The sequence below is a fragment of the Lissotriton helveticus genome, chromosome 5_1 (genome assembly GCF_964261635.1).
Source record: "Lissotriton helveticus chromosome 5_1, aLisHel1.1, whole genome shotgun sequence".
Classification (NCBI taxonomy): Eukaryota; Metazoa; Chordata; class Amphibia; order Caudata; family Salamandridae; genus Lissotriton; species Lissotriton helveticus.
In genome coordinates, this window is record NC_136065.1 from 968,417,016 (window position 1) to 968,441,237 (window position 24,222).

Sequence of the window (24,222 nt, forward strand, 5' to 3'; positions counted from 1 at the left end):
GTGAAGGTTTGAATGGTAAAAGGTCTGAAACATCTCATGTTACTGTGTTGTCCATAAACTCCACGGGCTTGCAACTCTTGTTGCATTTAATGTCTGTTCTTGTGGTGACTTGAAGTTCCTGTGTTGTTTTATTTCATAGCACTAGCACCTCCTTTTAGCAGGATGTTGTGAATCAGTAAGTATCTATCGTTCCTAACTAATTGTTTAGATCTATAGTGGATTGGAGAGGTAAAGTTTAAAATTGAGTTGTTGTTATCCAGGAATGCCAAGTCATCTGTCTGTAGTCCATATTCATTTCTCTTTTTTCATCTTTTGATGCAAGACAAGTCCCTCTACTAACAGTATTTAAATGTGTGTATTAACTGGATTTTGACAGGCTTTCCTGCTAAGGTTGTGTTTGGAGCATCAATGAGTTTAGATAAGGAGAAACAACAACTGTAATAAAATGTGCTTGAAGTGTTCACACAGTAATCTTCTTAGAACACAGCATTTGATGCATTTTGGGGGAGTATTTATTCCTTTACTCCGACTGTAACTGTGTATTTGGGAGTGGGATTGCTTGCATATAGATACAAACTGCAATGTGCTGCCACTCTTCTCCCCTATGTATCATATCACAGCTATCATTCACACTAGTTTGACAATAGTAAATGTCCATGTACAGCCACAATTCTTTTCTAAATTTTTGCATGTGCGTTGGGCTTTGATGTAAAGGACAAATACTACTATGAGTTTTAGCCAAGGGATATGTGGGATGTCGGGTTGATTTAGAGAACTAGAGTCTTACAGCTTTGCTTCTAGGCTGGCTGGTGGCCGGAGTGACTGCCCCATCATTTACTCTGGATTCAGTTTACTGTTAGTTGGACAGGACTGATAGTGGAGTGGGTGTCCGCCCATTGTGATAAAGGAGGGTCCATGCCTCTAGTAACCTTCTTGCTTCATCTTTGGAGCTGAGATCTAACTGACTGGGAAGGTAGCTTCGGGGGCAGGGTCCATAAGTACTTGAGTTGGGAATGAAGAGGATACATTTTGAAAAGTTTTATGTATATTTGGACGAACAAGGACCTGCAGATAGCCTTGTATCCAATTCCAAAGTACTCCAACCCATCAGCCATTTCAGTATTGCAGATCCATGTACGGATCCATGTTACAGACACAATCTTACAACCCTACACACCCCCCCACACATACACAACCCCCCCACACACACACCCCCCACCCCCCACACACACCCAACACACACAACACACACCCACACACACACAACCCTCCACACACACAACTGCACACACACACAACCCCACACACACACCCCACACAAAACCCCCCACACACACAACCCCACACATACACATCCAATTCAAAAAGTACTCGAACCCATCAGCCATTTCAGTATTGCAGATCCATGTACGGATCCATGTTACACACACAATTTTACAACCCCACACATACAACCCCACACACACACACAACCCCCCCACACACAACCCCACACACACACAACCCCACACACACACAACCCCACACACACAACCCCCCACACACACAACACCCCCCACACACACACAACCACACACACACAACCACACACACACAACCACACACAAGCACACACACAACACCCCCACACACACAATCCCCACACACAACCCCCCACGCCACACAATTACACGCTACTGAATACAACATACACTCCAAATACCACTCAGTGCCACATAATTACACGCCACATAATTACACTGCACTCAATGCAACATACACTCCAAATACCACTCAGTGCCACATAATTATATGCTACATATTTACACTGTGCTCAACGCAACAAACAGTCCAAATACCACTCAGTGCCACATAATTACACGCAACATAATTACACTGCGCTCAAAGCAACATACACTCCAAATACCACTCAGTGCCACATAATTACACGCCACATAATTACACTGCACTCAATGCAACATACACTCCAAATACCATTCAGTGTCACATAATTACACGACACATAATTACACAGCCTTCCATGTAACATTCACTCCAAATACCACTCAGTGCTACATAGTTACCAGCCACATAATTACACTGCACTCAATGCAACATACACTCCAAATACCACTTAGTGCCACATAATTGCACACCACATAATTACACTCTACTGAATGTAACACACACTCCACACAATTCCAGTCAGTGCCACATAATTATATGCTACATAAATACAATGCACTCAATGCAACATACACTCTAAACAATACCACTCAATGCCACATAATTACACGCCACACAATTACACTATACTGAATACAACATACACTCCACACAATACCAATCAGTGCCACATAATTATATGCTACATAATTACACTGCGTTCAATGCAACATACACTCCAAATACCACTCAGGGCCACATACGTATATGCTACATATTTACACTGCGCTCAACGCAACATACACTCTAAATACCACTGAGTGCCACATAGTTACATGCCACATAATTACACTCTATCCATCGCATCACCACAGCATCACTCAGGGGCACCACAACATCACTATGCGCTACCACAGCATCACTGAACGCTACAGCATCACTCGTCGCAACCACAACATCACTCAGCGCCACCACAGCATCAATCCGTGCAACCATTCAACAACAACTGGTTCAAATATGTTCTCTCAATGTTTCAAGCTTTATTACAAATGTCACAAAAAGATGTTAGTATTTAACTTCTGTTCTTGGATTTTTGTCACAATGAAATACACTGAACATAATCTTCACAAAAGTTATTTACAAAAGTATAAGCTATTGCCATTATAAATGACAATAACTTTTATTTAAGTATTACTTATTAAAAAAAATTTAAGCCATTGTTATTTGTAATATCAATACATCTAAGTCACATAAATATAACACATATTGCATTACAAATGCTATAGGTGACCCATTTGCGAAAGTTAAAAAATATTGGCATTGTAAATGACAAAGTTATTAATTTCGCTATTTTCAAAACCAAAACATAAATAAAAAATTTGTCATTTACAATACAAATAGCTCAAATTTTCCTAATGCGAGACCTATTGCATTGCAAATGCTTGTTTCCACAGTACATGCAGAGTCCCTGCACTCTTTGACTCTCTCTTTCCTCTTTAGATAGAGGGGCTCGAACAGCTCCTATTTCCGTAGGTTCACTCCCTGTCTCGGAGGATACCGTGGATTTGCGAGGAGATGTTTCAGACCTATAAAAACCTCGATCCCATTTACGTCTTTCCCCACCTCTCTTCGATAACCTCCCATCCAACCGTAATGTCAGATTTATCATGTCAGCACAAGTTACCGGTTGTGGGTCTATTTGTGGGATAATGTCCTTTAAACCTTCTCTTAACCCCTGATAAAACAAGGACATCTGCTTCTCTTCCAGCCAAGCAGTTTCAGCCACCAACCTGTTAAAGGTGGCTAAGTACGTGACAAGATAATTTTTGCCCTGTTTGAGTTCGAGTAACTCCTTGTCTGCGCTAAACATTGTGGCTCTTCTATCAAAGCCGGCCAGTCAGACAACACAGCATCATTATTCCTTACTAAAGGCACAGCCCAGTTTGCAGCATCCCCAATTAAATACGAGACAGCAAACGCCACCCTAGAATGATGGTTAGGGAAGGAAGCAGGTTTGCATGAGAAGTGTAGCAGTATTTGTGTAAGAAACACTTGATATTTTAGAGCCCTACCACAAGTCCTGCAGATTACCCAAGATATGGCAGCAGCTGCGTTAGAGAGCAATAAGCAAATGCAGAGTAACCCTGACTCACTATCAACCGGGGGTATAATTACGATGCAACAAGATGAGGAACGAGGGACTTTAGCTATTCCACCCACACCTTTTGCTTCAAAAACCCCTGCAGAGAAGGGAGCTCATAGCGCATTATCACAAGAGGGGGTGTCTCTGGATGCATCAGGTGGAAAGGAGGCTGAACAAAACATAGTTCTAAACCTTGGTAAATCGCTTGAGGCTATAGTCTCCTCCATCGCAACAATGAGAGAAGAGATTAAACAGGAATTTGTAGTCTCTAAAGTTAATCAAAATGAAATAAGAGCAACCTGTGAGGAGTTAGGTCATAAGGTTGATGGACTCTATGAGAGGACTGAGACTCTAGAAAGTTCTGTGGGTTTACTAACAGACAATCTGGAGGGCGCCAGGTCAAAAATATACAATCTTCAAAAAGAGGGAGAAAACATGAAGGAGCGAATAGAAGTGTTGGAAAAATTTTCCACACGAAACAATATTCGACTTTTGAAGATCCCGGAAGGGAAGGAAAGTGGAGACCTCAAGGGATACATAACAAAATTAATAAAAGAGGCACTGAACTTGGAGGAAACGGTTGAAGAACTTGGCAAGGACATCCAATGGATACATAGAGATCCATTTCGCTTGAATCCAGCAAGGACCAAACCTAGGAAAGTATTGGTAAACTTCCTGACGGATACTCTCAAGGAGAAAATACTAAACCTAGCTCTGAAAGCTGGAACAATAAAAGGTCCTGATTTTTCTTTTCAAATCCGCTCTGACCTTTCAAAAACCACACTGGACAGACAGTGGGAATTGGGGCAACGCAGGGATAAATTTAGATCTTATGGGGCTACGGTGCAGATGAGATTCCCTGCATTCCTGCGCATCATGTATAATAATAAAATGCATAATGTTCGCACTACACATGACGCAGATGAGTTGTTGGAGTCCATTCGAGATCATGCCCAAACCCAAGCCCACGACCAGGCTCACCCTCACAAGGCTTAGAAACCAACCTTATAAAAGTAGGAACTTAAATAGGGAAACGGGAAAAAAAAAAGTGAGAAAATGAAGGCAGGAAAAGAGAAGAGGGAAAGGGAAAAAGGGGAAGAAGGGAAAAAAAAAAAAATATATATATATATATACGCACATTAGATGTAGATAGTCACGGGAGATTATACACAGGGATAGGCAGGAATGAATAAACAAATAAATAAAAAAGAGAGAAGAGAGAAGAAAAAAAAAAAAAAAGGGAAAAAAATAAATAAATAAAACAAGGCATGCACATATAGATATATATATATATATATATGTGTATATGTATATATAGATATGAAAATAGTACTTAAAGCTCCCACTTAACTACCGCCTACGAGTACTTTAAAGAGGCAGAATAAAAATAAGGGAAAACAAGCTTCCTTCTTCCCTGTTATTTTTGGGAAGGCCTGGCTTTTTCCTACCTCCTCATAGACCAACATACTCCTATAATAACAGGTAGCAGTAGTAGCCTATGGATTGGCTGTAGGCGGGCGTTAACCTGGCTAAAGACCAAGCCAGAGTAAACATGGGGGGGTTTCCCGGGGTAAGGGTAGGGGGGGGCGGCAGAAGGGAAAAAAAAATCCTCATTTGTGCTCCTCAACTGTTGGCTTAAATATCTAATACCACGATTTTTACTAAAACAGGCTCTTTTTTTCAAGTTAGGTCTAAGAAAATTCCATATAAATACTAAAAAAAAAAAACGAGCGGCGTTAGGGGAAGATACAAACTATGACATGTACTAAATTTTTGTCCTGGAACGTAAATGGTCTGCGCGTGAGAGGAAGACGTGAGCGAATACTACAATATATGAGAGACTCACCGGCGCAGGTCATTGTGTTACAGGAAACACACCTTCTCAAAATAGAGGCAAATACTATTTTAAGGAATCATAGATGGATTGATAAATTTTGTTCCACAGACCACAACGCTAATATAAGAGGAGTAGTGTTCATTTTTAAAAAATCTGCAAAGGCAGAAACATTAGAGAGCAGGGAAGACCAATCCGGGAGATGGCTAATGATAAGAGTTTCGCTTGATGGTCATACTAAAATTTTGGTGGGTTACTATGGTCCAAATTCAGATGACCCATCATATCTAGATGTAATAAGGACTCAACTACTAACAGTGCAAGAGCCAATAATCTGGATGGGTGATTTTAATATTGTGCTCGATCCTAAATTAGATAAATCAACAAGATCTAAAAATATTGGCTCGATTAAATCCAGAGAAACACTTAAAGCAATTATGACACACATGGGTCTGGCTGATCTTTGGAGAGAAAAAGTGGGTAAAAAGATTGGGGTGTCCTATAGGAATAGTAGGTTTAAACATAAATCCAGAATAGACTATGCCTTTTTCAGTTATTGCCTAAAAGATATTTTAGAATCAATAGAATATCTACCATCACATCTGTCAGACCACTCGGCGTTAGAATTTACTCTTAAGTCCGAAACCTCTGTCAAACACCCTTCATGGTCCTTTGATAGGACACTCCTACTGGAAGAAGAGGAAATCAACTTCCTAATTAAGGAATCTATAACTTTCTTTGATCTAAATAGAAATTCAGCCACCCCAACAATAATCTGGGAGACATTTAAAGCGTTTTTAAGAGGGCAAATTACCAACAGAGCCTCCCATAGGCGGAAGTTATACTTCGACAAGATAAAAAGAATAGAACAAGACATGAAAACTTTAGAGTTAAAAATGGCTTTGCCACCCAGAACAGCTGAAGAACAAGAACAAATGGCTGAGTTGAAAGCGGAGTTAGAATATACACTGCAGGAGAGAATAAACAGCAGGTGGGAAGCGAGTAAATCTTCTCAATTTGAGTTTGGAGAAAGTGCAGGAAAAATTCTGGCTTGGAAAATCAAAACTGATAAGGCCCTAAACTACATCAGGAAAATTAAGATAGAAGGTGAGCCAGAGACAAGAACTACCACTCCTGAGATAGGGAGAGCATTTCTTGAATTTTTTCAGGAAATTTACAAAGAGGATCTCCCCAACAACTCAAAAGCAAGAAATAGCTGGTTGGAAGCTATTACATTACCAAACTTCTCAACAACTCAGAGTAGATCATTGGAATCAGTCATCACACAAGAGGAGGTGAAAAAAGCTATCACTCAAATTAAGAAAGGCAAAGCGGCAGGCCCGGATGGATTGCCGGGAGAGATCTACAAAACACTTGAGAATGCCATTATACCAGTACTAATCGAACTCTTTAATGGCATTCTATTGGAAGAACAGCCTATGCCTAAATCTTGGGGTGAGGCCACAATTGTTCTCATCCCAAAACCAGGGAAATCTCCATTAGAGTGTGGGTCATACAGACCAATATCGTTACTCAATAACGATTATAAAATGTTCACAACGGTAATTGCCACAAGATTGTCTAGCGTTCTTGGGACCGTAATCCACCAAGATCAGAAAGGATTTATTAAGGGGCGACAATTAGCTGAGTTAACGCGTGAGCTAATAGGGGCTATAGATATTGCCACCGCTTTCTCTCTCCCCTTGGCCACCCTGACTCTAGACGCAACCAAGGCGTTTGATAGAGTTAACTGGCTTTACCTCAATGACGTCCTAAAAAAATTCAACTGTGGGGAAGGGTTTTGCAGAACGATTAATCAGCTATACAACTCACCGTCAGCTAGGTTGCTGGTTAATGGGTCCTTGACCGAAGCATTTAATATCACAAGAGGAACAAGGCAGGGCTGCCCGCTTTCCCCTCTCCTATTTGATTTATTCATCGAACCCTTTGCCCAGGTGTTAAGGGAAGAGGCGAATATACCATCCTTCTGTTTCGGAGAGTGGGAAAGACGAGTAGCACTATATTCAGACGACATATTAGTGTTCACAGCTGATCCAGTTAAGGCATATCCAGTGGTTAAACAACGCGCTCTAGAATTTGGCCAGGTCTCGGGATATGACATAAATTCGAGTAAGAGCGAGATCATGGCATGGAACTTACCCAATTTAGATCTTGGGATTAATATCTCATCCTCAATGCGATATCTGGTAATCAAAATAACTCAAGACGTGGACACCCTTGTACAAACTAATTTGGAAAGAATACATAGTGAAAGTAAAAGACTTATGAAATCTTGGACACAGGTGCCTCTTTCTATAACAGGAAGAGTAAACTTAGTCAAAATGTGTATCCTCCCAAAATTCACCTTTCTTTTTAACACTATCCCAATAACTATGAACACAAAAATGATGGAAAAATGTCAAAGAGAAATCAATTCATTTATATGGAATTACAAGACCACAAGAATATCATGGAAAAAGCTCAGAAGAAGAAGAGAAAAAGGGGGCCTTGCACTACCGGACCTAATGTTCTACTCATGGGCTTTTCAGATGTCCTACTCTAGAATGCTTCTTAAAATGCCATCTAACCTACCTAATACATCCATGTACGGAGCCATGCTAAAGGGGACAAATCTTGCAGCAGATGGCTTTATGTTTAAGTTTGGAAGTCAGACATTCTTCAAAAATATAAAATTGAAAATATTACACTCATGGGCCAAAAACTGGCTTAACATCAGGAAAAAATTGGGCCTATCTTACTACTCAAACTATGCCCCAATATGGGACCCTCCAGGGCTACCCCTATGCCTTAAAGATAGTTTGTCCACTATAATAGAACAAGCAGGCATCAGTAAATGGGGCCAACTATTTAAAGAAAATAAACTCATAACTTGGGACGAGTTATATGAGCAGGTAGGCCCTGGGCTTTCCAGATTTAAATATATTCAAGTGGATAGTTGGGCAAGATCTGAAACCCGCAAAGACAGTAATATTGGGAAAATTAGCAATACGGAACAACAATTGGTAGAACGACCAACTGGAGGAAAAGAAGTTGCTAGATGGTACTGGCTTCTGTTGGAGGAAAGCGAAGGGGAGTTTAAACTCCCGGATGAGTTATGGGGGACAGAAATCGGGATTCCATGCGAGGAGAGGTGGATAAACTCTTTTGAGATATTAAGCAATATCGTAAAGCCTTCTTGGCTTGTACGAAATCACATTTTCTCTGTACATAGGGCATACTTAACACCACGGAAACTCTCTAAATATCAAATAGGCAAAAAATGTAATTAATGCAACCTAGCAGATGCATGTGATATACATATGTTCTTAGAATGTCCTAATATAAAAAAAATTTGGGAAGATGTGAAAAACACCTTAAATTCCATACTAAACACTTCTTTGTGCGGGCGGGTTATTCTGGGCGGGTTATTCTGTCAGGGGGGCGCTCCACAGGATTTGTTTGATGCTCGTAAGGGTCCACCTCCAGATGTTACCAATACCCTAAGTACATATACAAACAGGGTATTCGGACCATCAGGTGAGGGAAAAAAGGGAAGGGGAGGGATCTGCTGGGAAGGAGACCTGAAACAACAAAAGGCAAGCATAAGAACAAAGCATATAATATGTAGCTACTCTCATATGATCTCACTATTAAGGATAATATACCTGTCGCACATATGGTCTCTTTGGAAATACTTTATGACATCCAAAAACCCTCTGCCAGGTTCAATATAAACAATCTGGAAAAGATAGATAGAGAGACTGAACCTTTCATTCTCTTAGCCCTCTTTCATACCATTTACTCTCCTTCATTATGAAACATGAACATACCACAAGATTCAATTGGATCTTCAATAGTTTTTCTATTATCCCCCTTCCTTATGGACACAGAAAGTAACTTCAATAGTCAACTGGTTAGAATCACCAGAGCTGAGAATTCCCACTAGAAAATAGTTCGAGAATCAAAATCACTGTAACGCGTGGCTGCGACCACCCGCCGCGTTCAGTGGAAAGAAAACAAACATAAACTGGAAAGGCGTGGTTGCGACCACCACCGCTTTCCAGATTTTAGTTACACATTGCCAAATAATAAGATAGCCCGGCAACGTGTGGCTGCGACCACCACTGCGTTCCGTGACTGAGCAAGTAAAGGAAAAACTTGAGCAGACCGGTAACGCGTGGCTGCGACCACCACCACGTTCCGTATCTATGACAATTAAAGTAAGGACTTTAGCAAACCGGTAACCCGTGGCTGCGACTACCACCGCGTTCCGTGTCTATGACAATTAAAGTAAGGGCTTGAGCAAACCGGTAACGGGTGGCTGCGACCACCACTGCGTTCCGTGTCTATGGAAAGAACCCCAAGAGAAAGACAACCACCAGAAACAACAGCAGCGCGTAGCAGAGGTCACTACCGCGCTCTGCTTACGAATTCGGAAGCTTCCTAGCTTCGCTACAACAAACGAAGCTCACAGTTCAAACAGGATACGGTAACACGTAGCAACGCTACAGCGCTCCACTCCAAGGACCAGACTACAGGATACTCACAGCGAAGAGCAGGCTGAGAACAGGACGGTATCCGCTCGAATACCGCGGCACTTGGGACAATACAGAACCGGCTGACCGCGAACTCCTCTGTCCAACCGGCAAACAGGATCCAGTCAGAATAACGTGCATCCTCCGATGTGCAGGCCCGCCTAAGTACTTCCTTTCCCGTGGCATCATGGGAAACGTAGTTCCAGCTGTAGTCAGGCAGGCGCGGCTAGGACAATCCTCACACTTGTCCCCAAGGTCGTACTCTTCCTGGCTTGCCTGATGCTTCTCTACCTAGTCATCCTGATCCCAGTGCCACTGTTCCTGCTCCCCTTGGCCGTAATCTCCCTAATCTTGGTCCTGCCAGTACTGGTTGTGCTGAGCCTGGTCCCTCTTGCCCTCATAATGTCTCTGGTCTCCCTGGCAATCCTACCCTTCCTACTGAGCCTAGGCCTCCAAGACTACTCTATAACTTGTTTAGGTTGGTCTCTCTGTTGCTGGTTGTCTTGAGCCTCCTGTCCATAGCCCTCCTAGCTACCTCCCTTTCCCTGATCTTCATGATCCTCATTAGTCCTTAGGACCCTTCCTGCCCTTGTACTCTGTGTTCTTCTAGTAGTCCTAGCCCCAACCTATCTGGCCCCGTCCTGCCAAACCCTTGTCCCCCTGGTCCTTATGATCCTTTCCAGATGCTGGTCTGAGGCTCCTGGGTTAGAATCCTCTTTGTCCCCCTTATTACTGTCCTCCTGAAACTCATTGCCCTCATCCTTGGACCTCTGGTCCTTCTGGTCCTCTTTTCTTCCTGGATCTAGGCTCCCTGATTCTGGTCCTTCTTCTCACCTAGTTTTTGTCTTCATGGACTTGGTCCCCACTTCTGGTCCCCTTTGTCCTGGTCATCTAGATCCTCTTAACCCTTCTCTTTCTGGTCCTCCTAGCCCTAGTAATACTGGATCCCCTGGTCTTGGTTCTCTGTACCCGGTCATCCTTGTTCCTTTACCTTTTAATCCAGCTAGACCTTATCCTCTGCTTTGCCTATTCCAGGTAATTCTATTCTTGATCCCATGGTGTAAAGGGCCCTCATAGCCCTGCTTATTCCAGGTCCTTTAGATTTGTACGGTCACCATAGCCCTAGTTCGTGGTGTCCTAATCACCCTGGACCATCTCTACGCAATTATAGATCCTTGGTCATCCTGATTCCCTTTCACCTGTCACACTGCACTCTTGTCTCACTGTTTCTCCTGCTCCCCTTGGTCTTTTTTTTCCTTTTACATAGTCTGCTGAACCTGGTTCTCTTGCACTGGTCCTCCTAGTCTTCCCAGCCTGGTCTTCCAAGCCATGCTAGTCTTCCTGGCCCTGCTGGTGTAATGTCTCTTGGCTTTCCTATACATAGTTTTTCTTGGTCTTTCTGGTAATCATGATCGTACATGGGTACAGAGTCCTTGTCCAACTGGACCTGTGCTTTCTGTTTCTTCATAACCCTCCTAGCCAATTTGGTCTGACTGGAGTAATGTCTCCTGATTTTCCGATGTATGTTTGTTCCTGTTCCTTCTGGATAGCCTGGTCGGTTCACTGATGGAATATCGATGTCACAAACATCGATGTTCTAAATATTGAGAAAAAAATATCGACTGCAAAAATATCGACTCCCATACCTTAGCAGGTAAGTACAAAAAGATTGACTCCAAAGTATCGAGGTAAAAAATACAGATGTAAAAAATATTGATTGAAAAATATATATAAAATAAAATAATATATATTGAATACTAATATTATTTTTAACAAAATAAATTACATTTAATATACATTTTAACTAAATATAACAAACTTAATTTAAACAAATATAAACAATCTAACATAATAATTTATACATATACATATATTTGATTAGAAATAAATTATTAACTATTATCTTTACTTAATTTTTAAACTTTAAAATTATATACAAATCATATATATATATATATAGGGCCCGAAACGCGTCATGGCGGACGAGAGGTTGCACGAATAAAAATACACGCTGAATATACCTGGTTGGGTCCGGTTCGTTTTTTACTTCCAGTTTCCTGGTGTAGCAACGAAGTTCTTGGCATATATATATATATATATATATATTAATAATATGAAATAAAATTCTATAATTAATTAAAACATTAAACTATTACAAAAATTAAACTAACATTTCTCAATGCAACAGTAGGGAAAGTGCTGGACAGCGGAATAATTAAATTGACTATTTCCACACCAGAGTGCACAGTAGGGAAATTCTTGGATAGCGGAGGGATAACAATTACTATTCCCACTCCAGTGAGTGCAAAATTAGGGTAAGTGTTGGATAGGGAGGGAATTAAATTTACTATTCCAACTCCAGTGAGTGCAACACTAGGGAAAATGTTGGATAGTGGTGGGGTATAAATTACTATTACCACTTCAGTGATAGCAACAGTAGGGAAAGTGTTGGATAGCAGAGGGGAAAAAATTACTATTCCCACTCCAAAGAGTGCAACAGTAGGAAAAGTGTTGGATAGCGGAGGGGTAAAAATTACTATTCCCACTCCAGTTAGTGCAAAAGTAGGGTATGGGTTAGATAGCAAAGGAATTAAATGTATTATTCCAACACCAGTGAGCGCAAAAGTAGGGAAGTTGTTGGATAGCGGAGGGGCAAATATTACTATTCCCAATCCAAAGAGTGCAACAGTAGAGACAGTGTTGGATAGCATAGGGATAAAAATTACTATTCCCACTCCAGAGAGTGCAAAAGTAGGGTAGGTGTTGGATAGCAGAGCGATTACATTTACTATTCCAATTCCAGTGAGTGCAACAGTAGGGAAAATGTTGGATAGCGAAGGGGTAAACATCACTATTCCCACCAGAGTGAAAAAGTAGGGAACGTGTTTGATAGCGGAGGGGCGAAAATTACTATCCCCACTCCAGTGAGTGCAATAGAAGGGAAAGTATTGGATAGCGAAGGGGTAAACATTACTATTCCCACTCCAGTGAGTGCGATAGTAGGGAAAGTGTTGGACAGAGGAGGGGTACAAATTACTAATAATACTTAAACAGTTGAAAAAAAATCAAAAATTATTACAACATTTACAAAATCATAAAACAACAATATTTAAAAGATATACTTTTAAATATATGAAACATATAAAAAGAACACATATTATAATATTAATTACATATAACAAAACCCTACAAATAATACATAAAAGAAATTAATAAATGCATTTATAAGCCATAATTATTTAAAAGTAGCAAATATTAACAAGAAAATGATTAAAAACATAAATGTAGGGACAGAATGAAGGGATCTCTTCCGTCGGATGTCCTTTGTGAGGTGTGATTAACAGCTTATTACGGTGGATCATATCCCACTCAGGATTATGATTACAGATTAAGGGTACCCTCCTTAATGCTTATGAACATGGTTATTGGTACGCCGAGCAGACTCGAGGCTGAGCTGAAGGTATACTATCGCCGTAAGGTTACTTATTCTTCCACTTTTTTTTAACTAACTACGGACAATGATTACTGAGTCTTTGTAGTTGGATTCAAGAGCCCGGAAGAAGTTCTCATGGCTGTTTTTTTGTCCTCATTTACCAAATTATGCTCTAAGTTCAAAGCCTAGCCAAACCAGAGAAAGGCAAGGGAGGAATGATAGCTATTATCGCCGGGCTGAGCAAGTATTATGCCTCCTGGATGGACAATGGCACAATCTCTTCTATATGCAGGTGCTGGAAATGGAGTTGCCCCGCCACTAAAGCACCTGTGTAGGATATTGTTAATCATTGGACCATGGCACTCTAAACCGTATATCATACATAGACAAAAGTTAGAAAGAGGCAAAAAAAACAAAGACAAGCAGGAGGGAGAGTGGGAGGAAACAGGTGTAGGAGAGAGGAAAAGGGAGACTCAAACTAGTATCTTGAAAGAAAAAAAAGGGGAAGCTAAGTGGGGTTTGTGCTCAGTGAAATATATTGGAAACATACATCTTAAACCAAACATCCCAAAGTTCCCGGAATTTCGTTTTCTTAACAAGCTTATTAGCACAATCAAGATGCGAGTCCCTCTGTATAGAGCGAATCCATTCATCTTCAGTGGGGGGACAGGGAAGAATCCACTTAACACACAATTCTCTCTGTGCCAAATGAATCAGAACAAAAAAAGAGAGCTTTCTGGGTTTTAAGAAAACTCCAATTAACCGCCCCGCCTGGAATCACGCCAAAAATCACAGAGGGTACAGTCAACTTGATCTCTTGACCCATGATACCTGCCTAGATACGGAGAGAGTCCAAAGTGGAGGTACTTCAGTATACCTCTAGTGTTGTGGGAGGGTTCACTGGGGTTGGGGGGGGGGTCGGAAGGAAAGGGTGGGTGGGATCACAAGTAAAAATAAAACTCAAAAAATAAAGGTGTTGTTTTTGTGCACTGGGTGGGGGAGCATGTGGGAAAAAGAAAAACACTGTCCTCATTTATGAATAAAATTCAAACATACGTATTTTGCTCTTATCAACCTGTTATGCTCTTTAACTATGTGTAGCATTATTAGGTTTTCCCAGGTCATTACGCAATTTACTTATAGTTTTTTTTATGACAGATTCAGGTAGACCTGAGAAGCCAATAAATGTGAACATTTTATCATGGAAAGTAAATGGCCTTGGAGTCCCCTCCAGAAGAAGAACATTTTTAGAATATCTGAGGCTTTCAGATAGTGATATTTTTTTTGTACAAGAGTTGCATCTACGTAGAGAGGAGTGGGCAGCGATACTTAAAAAACAGAAATGGGTAGAACATTGTATTTGCACCACGCAGTCATGCTCAATAAAAGGAGTCACCCTTATATTTTAAAAAACCGCCCAAGCAATTCTTGGAGATTGTGCTATGGATCCACATGGAAGGTGGGCAATGGCCAGAGCCAAAATTAATGGCTCCTGGCTGACTGTTGTGGGCTATTATGGCCGCAACCTAGACGATCTGGCCCCCACTACATAGTTTATTCCTTAAATTAATTGATATTAAAGATCCTATTATAGTGGGTGGTAACTTTAATGTAGTTTTGAGTCCAGGGCAGGACTCAACATCTAAAAGAGCAGCGGCGGCAACCCAAAATATGAGAACTGCACTGAAACAGCTGATGACAGACATGGGGCTTCTAGATATTTGGAGAGTGATGGAACATAAGACTGGGACATTAGGGGGAACTTTACGTTTCACAATAAAAAGTGTGGTCACCGTTCCAGGATTTACTTTTTTCCTGGTTGATTTCTCCATTAGTAAGAACACGATTAGGGTCAGCCATGTTCCAAAACATTTGTCTGACCATTCTGCTGTAGTTTTGGAAATGATCCTTGTGAAGAGACCCCTTTCTCGTAGATGGACTCTAAATTGCTTGTTATTGTTAGAATCATCAGTAATCAAAAAGCTGAAAGCAGTAACAAATTAGTTTTTTCTTTTTAACGTAAACTCAGCACACCCTCATATTGTATGGGACTCATATAAAGCTTTTCTAAGAGGTACTTTAACTTCCTTGTCTATCGCTCAAAATAAGAAAGTGAGAGAAGAAATTAGAACTCTTGAAGCTGCAATATATATAAATCAGGCAGCATTAGAACAAACACCTAATAATATGAATATTACACAAAAACTAACAGTGGCAAAACATGTTCTCACTAATTATCTGGAAGCAATAATTAAAAGGAAGTGGGAAGTTAGTAGGTTGTCCCATCATAAATATGGGGAGGGGTTTGGCAAACTCCTTGCATGGAAATCCAGGACGGATCAGTCCAGAAATGTGATAAAATACCTCAGATGCTCGATCTCTCGTAATATCACTGAGGATATCCGGATTGAGGATGCCTTTGCCCAGTTCTTCCAAGGTCTTTACTCAGAGGACTCAACTCTGAGTGAAGAATCTATGGAAGAGTTTTTTTCAGATCTGGAACTCCCCACGCTGCTGAACTCAGAAAAAGATAATTTGAGTAGCCCCATTGCCCTGGAGGAAATTCTTCAAATTATTAGTACTCTAAAAAAAGGGAAAGCCGCTTGTCCTGACTCCATTCCAAACAAATTATATTCCATCTTAAAAGAAGAGCTTGCTCCAATCTTGCTTTAACTGTTTAATTCTGCCTTTATGTCTGCCCAAGACCTCCCTTCATCCTGGGACAAAGCCACTGTTGGAACTGGCCCTTCTTGCAGGGTCATCCTCAAACTTTTTGCTTCTTCCTCCCTTTTTTTTCCTGACCCGTGGCTGTTGGCAATAGGACTCTGCGCACTTTACCACTGCTGATCAGTGCTAAAGTGCATATGCTCTCTGTGTAAATTGTTATTGTGATTGGATATACATGTTTGGCATATTTGTATTACCAGGAAGTCCCTAGTAAAGTGCACTGGGTGTGCCAGGGCTGGTGATGACAAATGCTACTAGTGGGCCTGCAGCACTGATTGTGCCACCCACAGGAGTAGCTCTAAAATAGTGTCTAAGGCCTGCCACTGCAGTGCCTATGGGCAGTTTAGAACTGCCATGTCCTCCTGGTCAGTGTCCCCACTGACCAGGCCTAACCCTTCCCTTTTCATGCACATCAGCCACCCCTAAGGAAGGCCCAAGGTACCCCCCTGGGCAGGGTGCAGTGTATGTAAAAGGTAGAGCATGTACTAGTGCAGGTGACATGCTCTGGTAGTGAATGGCAGCCATTTTCGTTTTCACTACTGTAAGGCTATCTTGCTCCATAGGTTAACATGGGGGATGCTGGCTACAGTGGTTAACAGCATTTCTTCCCATAGGAACAAGATAGGACATAAGTATCTAGTATCCCTGAACTCAGAATTTAATAACACATCTTTTGGGAAAGGTTGTTTTTAAATCCTGTATTTGAGAACAGCACTTTTAGAAAGTTGCTGTTCTCTTGTCTGACCCTTCTGTGTGCCTGGGCCTGTTTGTGTATTGACTGTCTGGTTTGAGAGTGACAGGGGCTGGGGAATTCCCCAGGAGGGAATTCCCCTGGATGAGTCAGCACTAGGCTGAATGACTGCATTTGCAACTGGAGTAGTGGGAGGAGTTAGCACCTGGGCTGAATAGGGCTGTGCCTGCCTTCCACAATGCTGGCTCCACCCCCCTGCTGGGCGGCTGAGGACCCTGCCCCTCACTCTGAAAGGAAAGAAGCATCCAGCAAAACAAAGTACTCAGGAAACTCCAGAACTGGTTCAGACCGGGCTCAGGGCCCACATGCACCAAGAGAACAAAGACTTTAGGGGTATAAGTACAGGACCCCTGACAACAGAAAATCAGATCATCCTGGAAATCAAGAAGGAACCTCTGCCAAGGAGAAAGCTGAACCTGAAGAAGGAAGATTGTCCTGCTGTTGCTCTGCTGGACTGACCTGGTGCTTTGCTGCCAAGGAGAGGGGAAGGACTTTGCTGTGTGCTGTGTCCCCTGTCTTGAAGGAATCTCCAAGGGCCTGAGAAGAGCTGGCTCCCTGTTTTGAAGTCCCAGAAACAAAAGGACTTCACCCCCAGCTTCCCTGAACTCTGCTGAGAGAGTTCTGTCCCTCCTAGAGTGCTTGATCCAGTTGTGGGGCCTCTGGAGGTTGGACCTGTGCTGGGAAGCTTGAAACTAAGCTTGAGTGACTTTTGAAACTGAAAAGTGTCGCATCGCTCGCTTGCGGAGCGCATCCCCGACAGTGCGAGAAGTTTCCCGCCACGACGGAGGTCGAGATCGTCGCAGCGCCTGACGCCGCTGCCAGAGACGTTGCATCCTTCGTTTGCGGGACGCACCACACCGGTGCGGGAGAATCGAACATCGCTGTGAGTATCGTCACAGAGCCTGTCGTCGCTGGGTGAGAACACCGCACCGCTTGCTTGCGGACCGCATCACGTCGCTGCGAGCATCGTCGCAGAATCAACGCATCGAGGAGCTGAGAGAGAGAGGATCCCCGCTGGACCGCGCATCGTCGCCCCGGAGATCGTCGCACCCCCTAGGAGATCGTCGCATCGTGCCTTTGCGAGAACAGACTTCCTACGGAACCTACGCACCGGAATCCATACAAGTGGCCTTCCTCCCCATACAGACCGGATTCGTCGCAACACGCCCGCTGCTGCAGCGGGGCTGTCGCATCGCCTCCCCAGGGTCTCAGGAGCAACGCATCCTGACTAGAAGCAAGGGTCCCTATTTGGACAGTGGTACCTACCTCTGCCAACTAGAGACCCCCAGATCTAACAGCCGCCATAACTATTCTCTTGAAACCGAATATGAGTCCTATAGGCCTATTTCCCTTCTTAACAGTGACCACAAAATATATACCCAGATCTTAACTAAACATCTGGATAAGGGGGCAGGTTTACTAATACATCGGATCAAAAAGGTTTTATGAAGGGGGGGTAACTTCACAAATTAACACATGATTTAATTGGGGCAATTGACATGGCAAGAGAATACGGGATTCCCCTATCAGTAATGACCTTTAACGCTGCAAAAGCGTTTGATTGGGATAGCTGGCCTTTCACTATACAAAATGATCCAGCGCTTTTAATTTAGGGAACCCTTTTTAGCAGCGGTCAGGGCCCTATATAAAAATCCTTCTGCCAGGGTCCTTGTTAATGGAAATCTCACAAGGGCAATAAAAATAGGTAGGGGGACTAGACAGGGATGCCCTCTCTTCCCCCTCCTTTTTTAACATGTGCATTGAACCACTGGCATGTAAATTAAGAGCATGTCGGAATATTCGCCCTTTTAATTGCAATGGCTGGCAAAAGAAAATCGGGCTGTATGCTGATGATCTTATGATCTTGACAGGAGACCTAGAGCAGTCACTTCCTGCGATATGGGAGCAGTTGGAGAGCTTTGGGAGGGCATCTGGTTATTAAATTAACTAGCAAAAAATCAAGTTAATGAAATGGAATACTCACTACCTACAGTAGTGACCGCACAAAGCAGGAAATAAGATAGCTGGGTATCCAAATAGTCCACAACATAGAGAAGATAGCGCAGGTGAATTTTGGCAAAGTAGCCACGAGTGTTAAATCAGAGTTACAAGCATGGGGCCTCTCCTACTTTCCTTTTTGGGTGGAACAAACTTTGTAAAAATGCCAATTCGCCCTAAGTTTACTTTCTTGTTTAATACTATTCCGTTAGAATTTGCGAAGATTTGGTTTAGGAAAGTACAGGGTTCTTTTTCTATTTTTATTTGGAGAAACTGTCTTTGGCTTCTTGTTCTTTTGTGTTCAGGGAGGTCCTGGCTTGGCAGTTTGGATTGGACTGGTCCCTTTTAATCAAGGTCAAGACTGATGTGCAAATGACTGGGTCCAAACTGAAGTGGTATGGTGGACAAAAAACAATGGATTGGGATGCAACCCTGAGCAATCGCCAGTGGCTGAGATTAATTCAAATGTTTCAGCATTACCTTGTTTCTGTTCATCCAGCAAGTATCACAGAAGCTGTCCCTCTCGAAGCCCTGGAAGCATTGGCGGCTCCTCTGCTAAGGCGGAGTAACGTCGCCTCACTGCTCGTTGAGCAGTGGAAAATAAAAATAAAATGATAATAACAAGCAGTTATTAGCTTTTTAATTTTTTTTGTGACTCCAGGGCGGGGCTGGGCTCCCTGCCATCAGAGGGAACAGGAGTGGTTTGCACTCCCTCCCTATGTGCGCGTGACGCTTTGACTGGCCCTCAAGGGCTGGCCAAACCGTCATGTGCACTTGGCATGTTCTCCATTGGGCTGTGTTGCACAGCCCCATGGAGAACATGCCGAGCCATGCCAGGCACTGTCTGAGTGGCCAAACAGGCCACTCAGACCAATCACAACACTGCTCAGGCAGCATCGTCATTAGCTGGCAAAGTCCAGAAGCCTGGGTGCTTCCAGTACAGACAGCAAGGAAGAAGACGGAGAAGTGGCGTACGGCGGCGGGAGAGGTGTTATTCAATCTCTCCTCCTCCCCCTCCCCCGCCCTACCACCCCGTTCAGAGGCAGCCACCACTGCCTGGAAGACCTTTGGGAGTATGTGGTTAATGACGGTGTTGGTACCCTAATTTTATTTCATCTTTCAGTGTCATTTGACACTCTATATCATTCCATCTTAAGCAGCCACCTCCAAACAATGTGCATTGGTAGTATTGCTTAATTTGATTTGAGTTCTTTCTTTGTGATCACACACCGCAGATCTTCATCGCACCGTACTACCCCCAAACCACGAGTTGTGGAGAGCCCAAGGGGCCTAATCTTCCCCATGCTTATATGATATCTGTGCTGAGCCTCTGGCTAGAGTTATCCTCTCCTATGATCTTTGTACATGTACACTGACAACAATCAGTTCATTATAAGACCAGGTAATGATCGTTCATTGGAGGCGGAATTCTAATGACATTTGCATAAAACCTGGAAGTGGATGGGTTGCTTTTGTCTTAAACTAATCTCAATTGGCTCAAACAGTTTGATCTGCGGACTGACAACCACTGACTGCAAAAAAGGACCTTTGTCGTTTCTCAGCCAAGTCAGCTAAAAGCTGAATTTCTGCTTTAATTCAGAACTCATTGTTTAGCCAGGTATCAGCAGTATTTCAACTTACCATTATCATCTTCACTATCTAATAAAAATCATGACTTTTTTGGGGGGCAAAACTAAGCGATTAACCACCTCAACTAAAGAATGGTCTCAATTTGAGAATTCTTTGTACTTGGGTTTACCCAAATAAGTGATTCTTGACATCCAACCCATACTACATGAAGCAGCAAGATGAATGATTAGTGGCACCAAATTCTGCAGAGCGAAACCATTACTGGCTCCACAGCATTGCTTCACAGGTGATTAGCTGCGCTCTACAAATTATTATAACATAACATTGTTTACCTATCAATAAAATAGTTGCCTTTAAGAAACCTTTTAGTATTCACCGATGTTTTAATGGATGTGCTAATGTTTTCATTCCGCAGATAATTCATCGACATGCACATTTGTGAGCACTAAAATTGAGTAATACCTTTTATGACAATAATTAATTCGAAAAGTCTTGTCTAGGGTGTAGTTCTTCAGTCTTAGCACTTGTGCTGTGAGCTTCTCTCCAGCTAGACAGCCAGATCGCTTCCAATCATCGAAACTTCCATGGATTTTAGAAGACTTAGCTCTTCTCTGCTGCTTTGTAAACCTTTCTTCATGCAATGTTGTGTCCTGCACTGATCCTAGAGCAAAGAAACCCTCGTGGGTATACGTACGGCGTAAAATAGCAATTAATGTAATATGCCATATAAGAAAAAGGATATGTTTGAGAAAAACCTTTGTGTACATTTCTTCCTATAGAAGGAGTGAGTCTTATACCTGATTTTATGTCTGTAGACGTCGGTAATAATCCATCTAATTAACAAAATAAACCGTTAGAGGCATTTCATTGTGTCATTTTAATATTTGTGAACATATGATATGCTAGGGCTTCAGGCACTGTGTCTGACATCATTTACAGAACTTTAAACAATAAATGACCTAAACATTTTCCTGCTCCCTATGGCTTGGAAGTGCTAGAAAAATTACTTACCACTCGACTGAAAAAAATTCTCCAGGCTGGAGGGAGGCGGATGGCCTTCAACAGTTAACATTCCTATTTTGCAGTTGCTTAGATAGATGGCATGAGCCTGAATAATAGTATCATGTATTAGAATAGTTTGCTGAAGAACTGGAAGAGTTTGGATCTTTTAGGCTTGAATAAGCTGATTTACATAATGACCAGAGCGTGACCGTCTCAGATGCCAAAGACTTAGAGGTAACAAACCTGGTTTCCACTAAAAGCTTAGACTTCTTTTTAGTGTAAAAGTAGGGAACTAAGAAGCATTATTTTATTTAGTGAAGTGTTTATAAGTGTATACAAGCATATGCATGCATTGTGAAATTGCATCCATACTAATTTTATTCAGGAATACTTTTCGACCTGTGCCCTAGTCCCCTTGTCTATAGAGAGGTCGTGAAGAAGAGCCCATTTATACCTCTTTGTGGGGACTCTGTTCAGCATGAAGTATTTATAAGTTGCACAGAGTCACAGGGCGAGACTGGTAAAGGCACTGTGCCTAATTCCTTAAACAGCTATAAATATACACAAACAGATTTCCAGACTCGCCTGGTTGCAGATTTACAACTTTTTGGAATTTACAAAACCTTCCCAGATTTTTCACATTTCCAGTTGTAATCTTGAAATTGTTCGGTGAATTACTTTTTCATATGCAACGCTATGCACATATACACTATCCACATGTGAATGCAACACTTAATAAGTGAAAATACAAGCCCTCTCTGTTTTGGCCAACAGCTTTTTCCCTGTATCTTCCTAGCCAGGAAATGAAGTACTCCAGTTGCCATTTTAGACATAGGGTGCACTGCTCTGGCTTGCCATTATGCACCTTCAATTGCGTGCCCCAAAGGCCATATTATATATATGGTGCACTTTCCCTGTTTGAACCACAGCACACTTTTTAACAGGTGCAACGGGCGCAAAGAGGGAAGGTGCGTTGTATTATGCAGAATGCGCCCCTTTCACGTCAGTCACAAACACGCTGCCCTGAGGGCAGCGCATTCAAGTGAAATACAGAGGGACTGCCTCAAAGCTGCTCCATGTGTCACAGGCATGCCACCTGCACTTTCAAGATAGGAGAGAGGTCCCCTTGCAAGTGGGTGCAGTGAGTGATAGTACCCACCTGCAGAGATATACAGGGGGACGTCTGGAGGGTGTTTGGGACCCCCTTTCTCCACCCAGAAGTTTGCCTTTAGGCGGCGCACTGAAAGTGCACTAAAGTTTGGTGCACTTTCAGTGCACCTCCTAAAGTAATGTTTGTCTCTGCTCTCACATCGGTAATACGGCACAGATACAGAGGCAAATGGAGGAACACCTTCACATGTGGATAATAGCAGGTAAGTAAACAATTTAATTATGAAAACGAATTTCGTACCGCGCCCTGCATTGCAAAATGTGATGCAGTGCGTGCTACGAAATTCGTTTAATGATTAAATTGTTTACTTACCTGCAATTATCCATATGCCAGTTTTTAGCACCCTCCACCCTGCCCCTCCCCCTCCTTGCCTCCCTGCCCCACCGTAACTCCCTCCACGGGCCGCGGCTGACGGCATTCCATAATAGAGAATAGGCTGTACAAGCGCCTGCAGAGGAGTGTGTTAATTCCTATAAATCAGATTGTAGTCACAGATTTTCACGGTTTTCAAACCCCTCTCACAAGAGTATGTTTACTCACCCAGAAAGCCCTGTGGTACTAAATCTATTTATGAGAGATGAACCAACCTTTTATTGCAAATGTTGATTTGCCTTCATTAAGGAATCTATTTACTTAAGAAAGTCAAACTTCTACTTTAACTTCATGGGAGGAAACACCTTCCACTATTAAGTGCACTATTTTAATGCCGTTGAGAGTGTAGAAGTCTAAGTTGTGGCAACACTGTGGCTTGCATTCTGTTAGCCTCTGTGCCTTGGAATAAATTACACATTTTCCAAAAATCTGTGGGAACAGAAGCACGAGTTTATTTAACACAGGGAAGCTAACATTATCCCACCCTGGAAAGAATTAATTCACCCTTTCATGTTCTTCCATGTTTTTGCATCATTTTAGCTTAAAAAAGCGGTGGGAAGTATGCGTTAAGAAATGTCATTTAAATTGCATGTTCCAAGAGGCGACCGACGTACCATTATGTTGGAGTTTGTTTTAAGGAAGCCCATGACCATGAATCATCAAGGGTTGCTGTTTGCAGTCAAATGATGAGTAAAGGATGGCTTCATCCATATGCTTAGAGAGTTTGTAATGTTCGGATTCTTCTACATTTCTCTATTGAGTTTTGTTCGTAGGAGAAACTGTACAGGAAATCCTGCTTCCTGCACCAAAATCCATATGTCCCAGTAACTAAGGAGCGTTTCCCCCTGTTAAATTCGGTCATTATTGACGTGCCAAGATGTATAGAGGGATGCAGACTTTATTGCACCAGTTCCTTTTTTGGATGCGATAAAATCCACACAACTTGGAATTTTCTCCACAGTGCAAATAGGCATTTGTGTTGAGGTCAGAATTTAACAGCCTTCTTGTTATCAGGCCTATAA

General features: G+C 42.2%; 1 protein-coding gene across 1 annotated transcript in view; it reads left to right on the top strand.

The window, feature by feature from the left end:
• STK32C (serine/threonine kinase 32C) overlaps positions 1-24,222 on the top strand; it is a 1,542,229-nt gene that overhangs the window by 191,081 nt on the left and 1,326,926 nt on the right. The window lies entirely within an intron of this gene.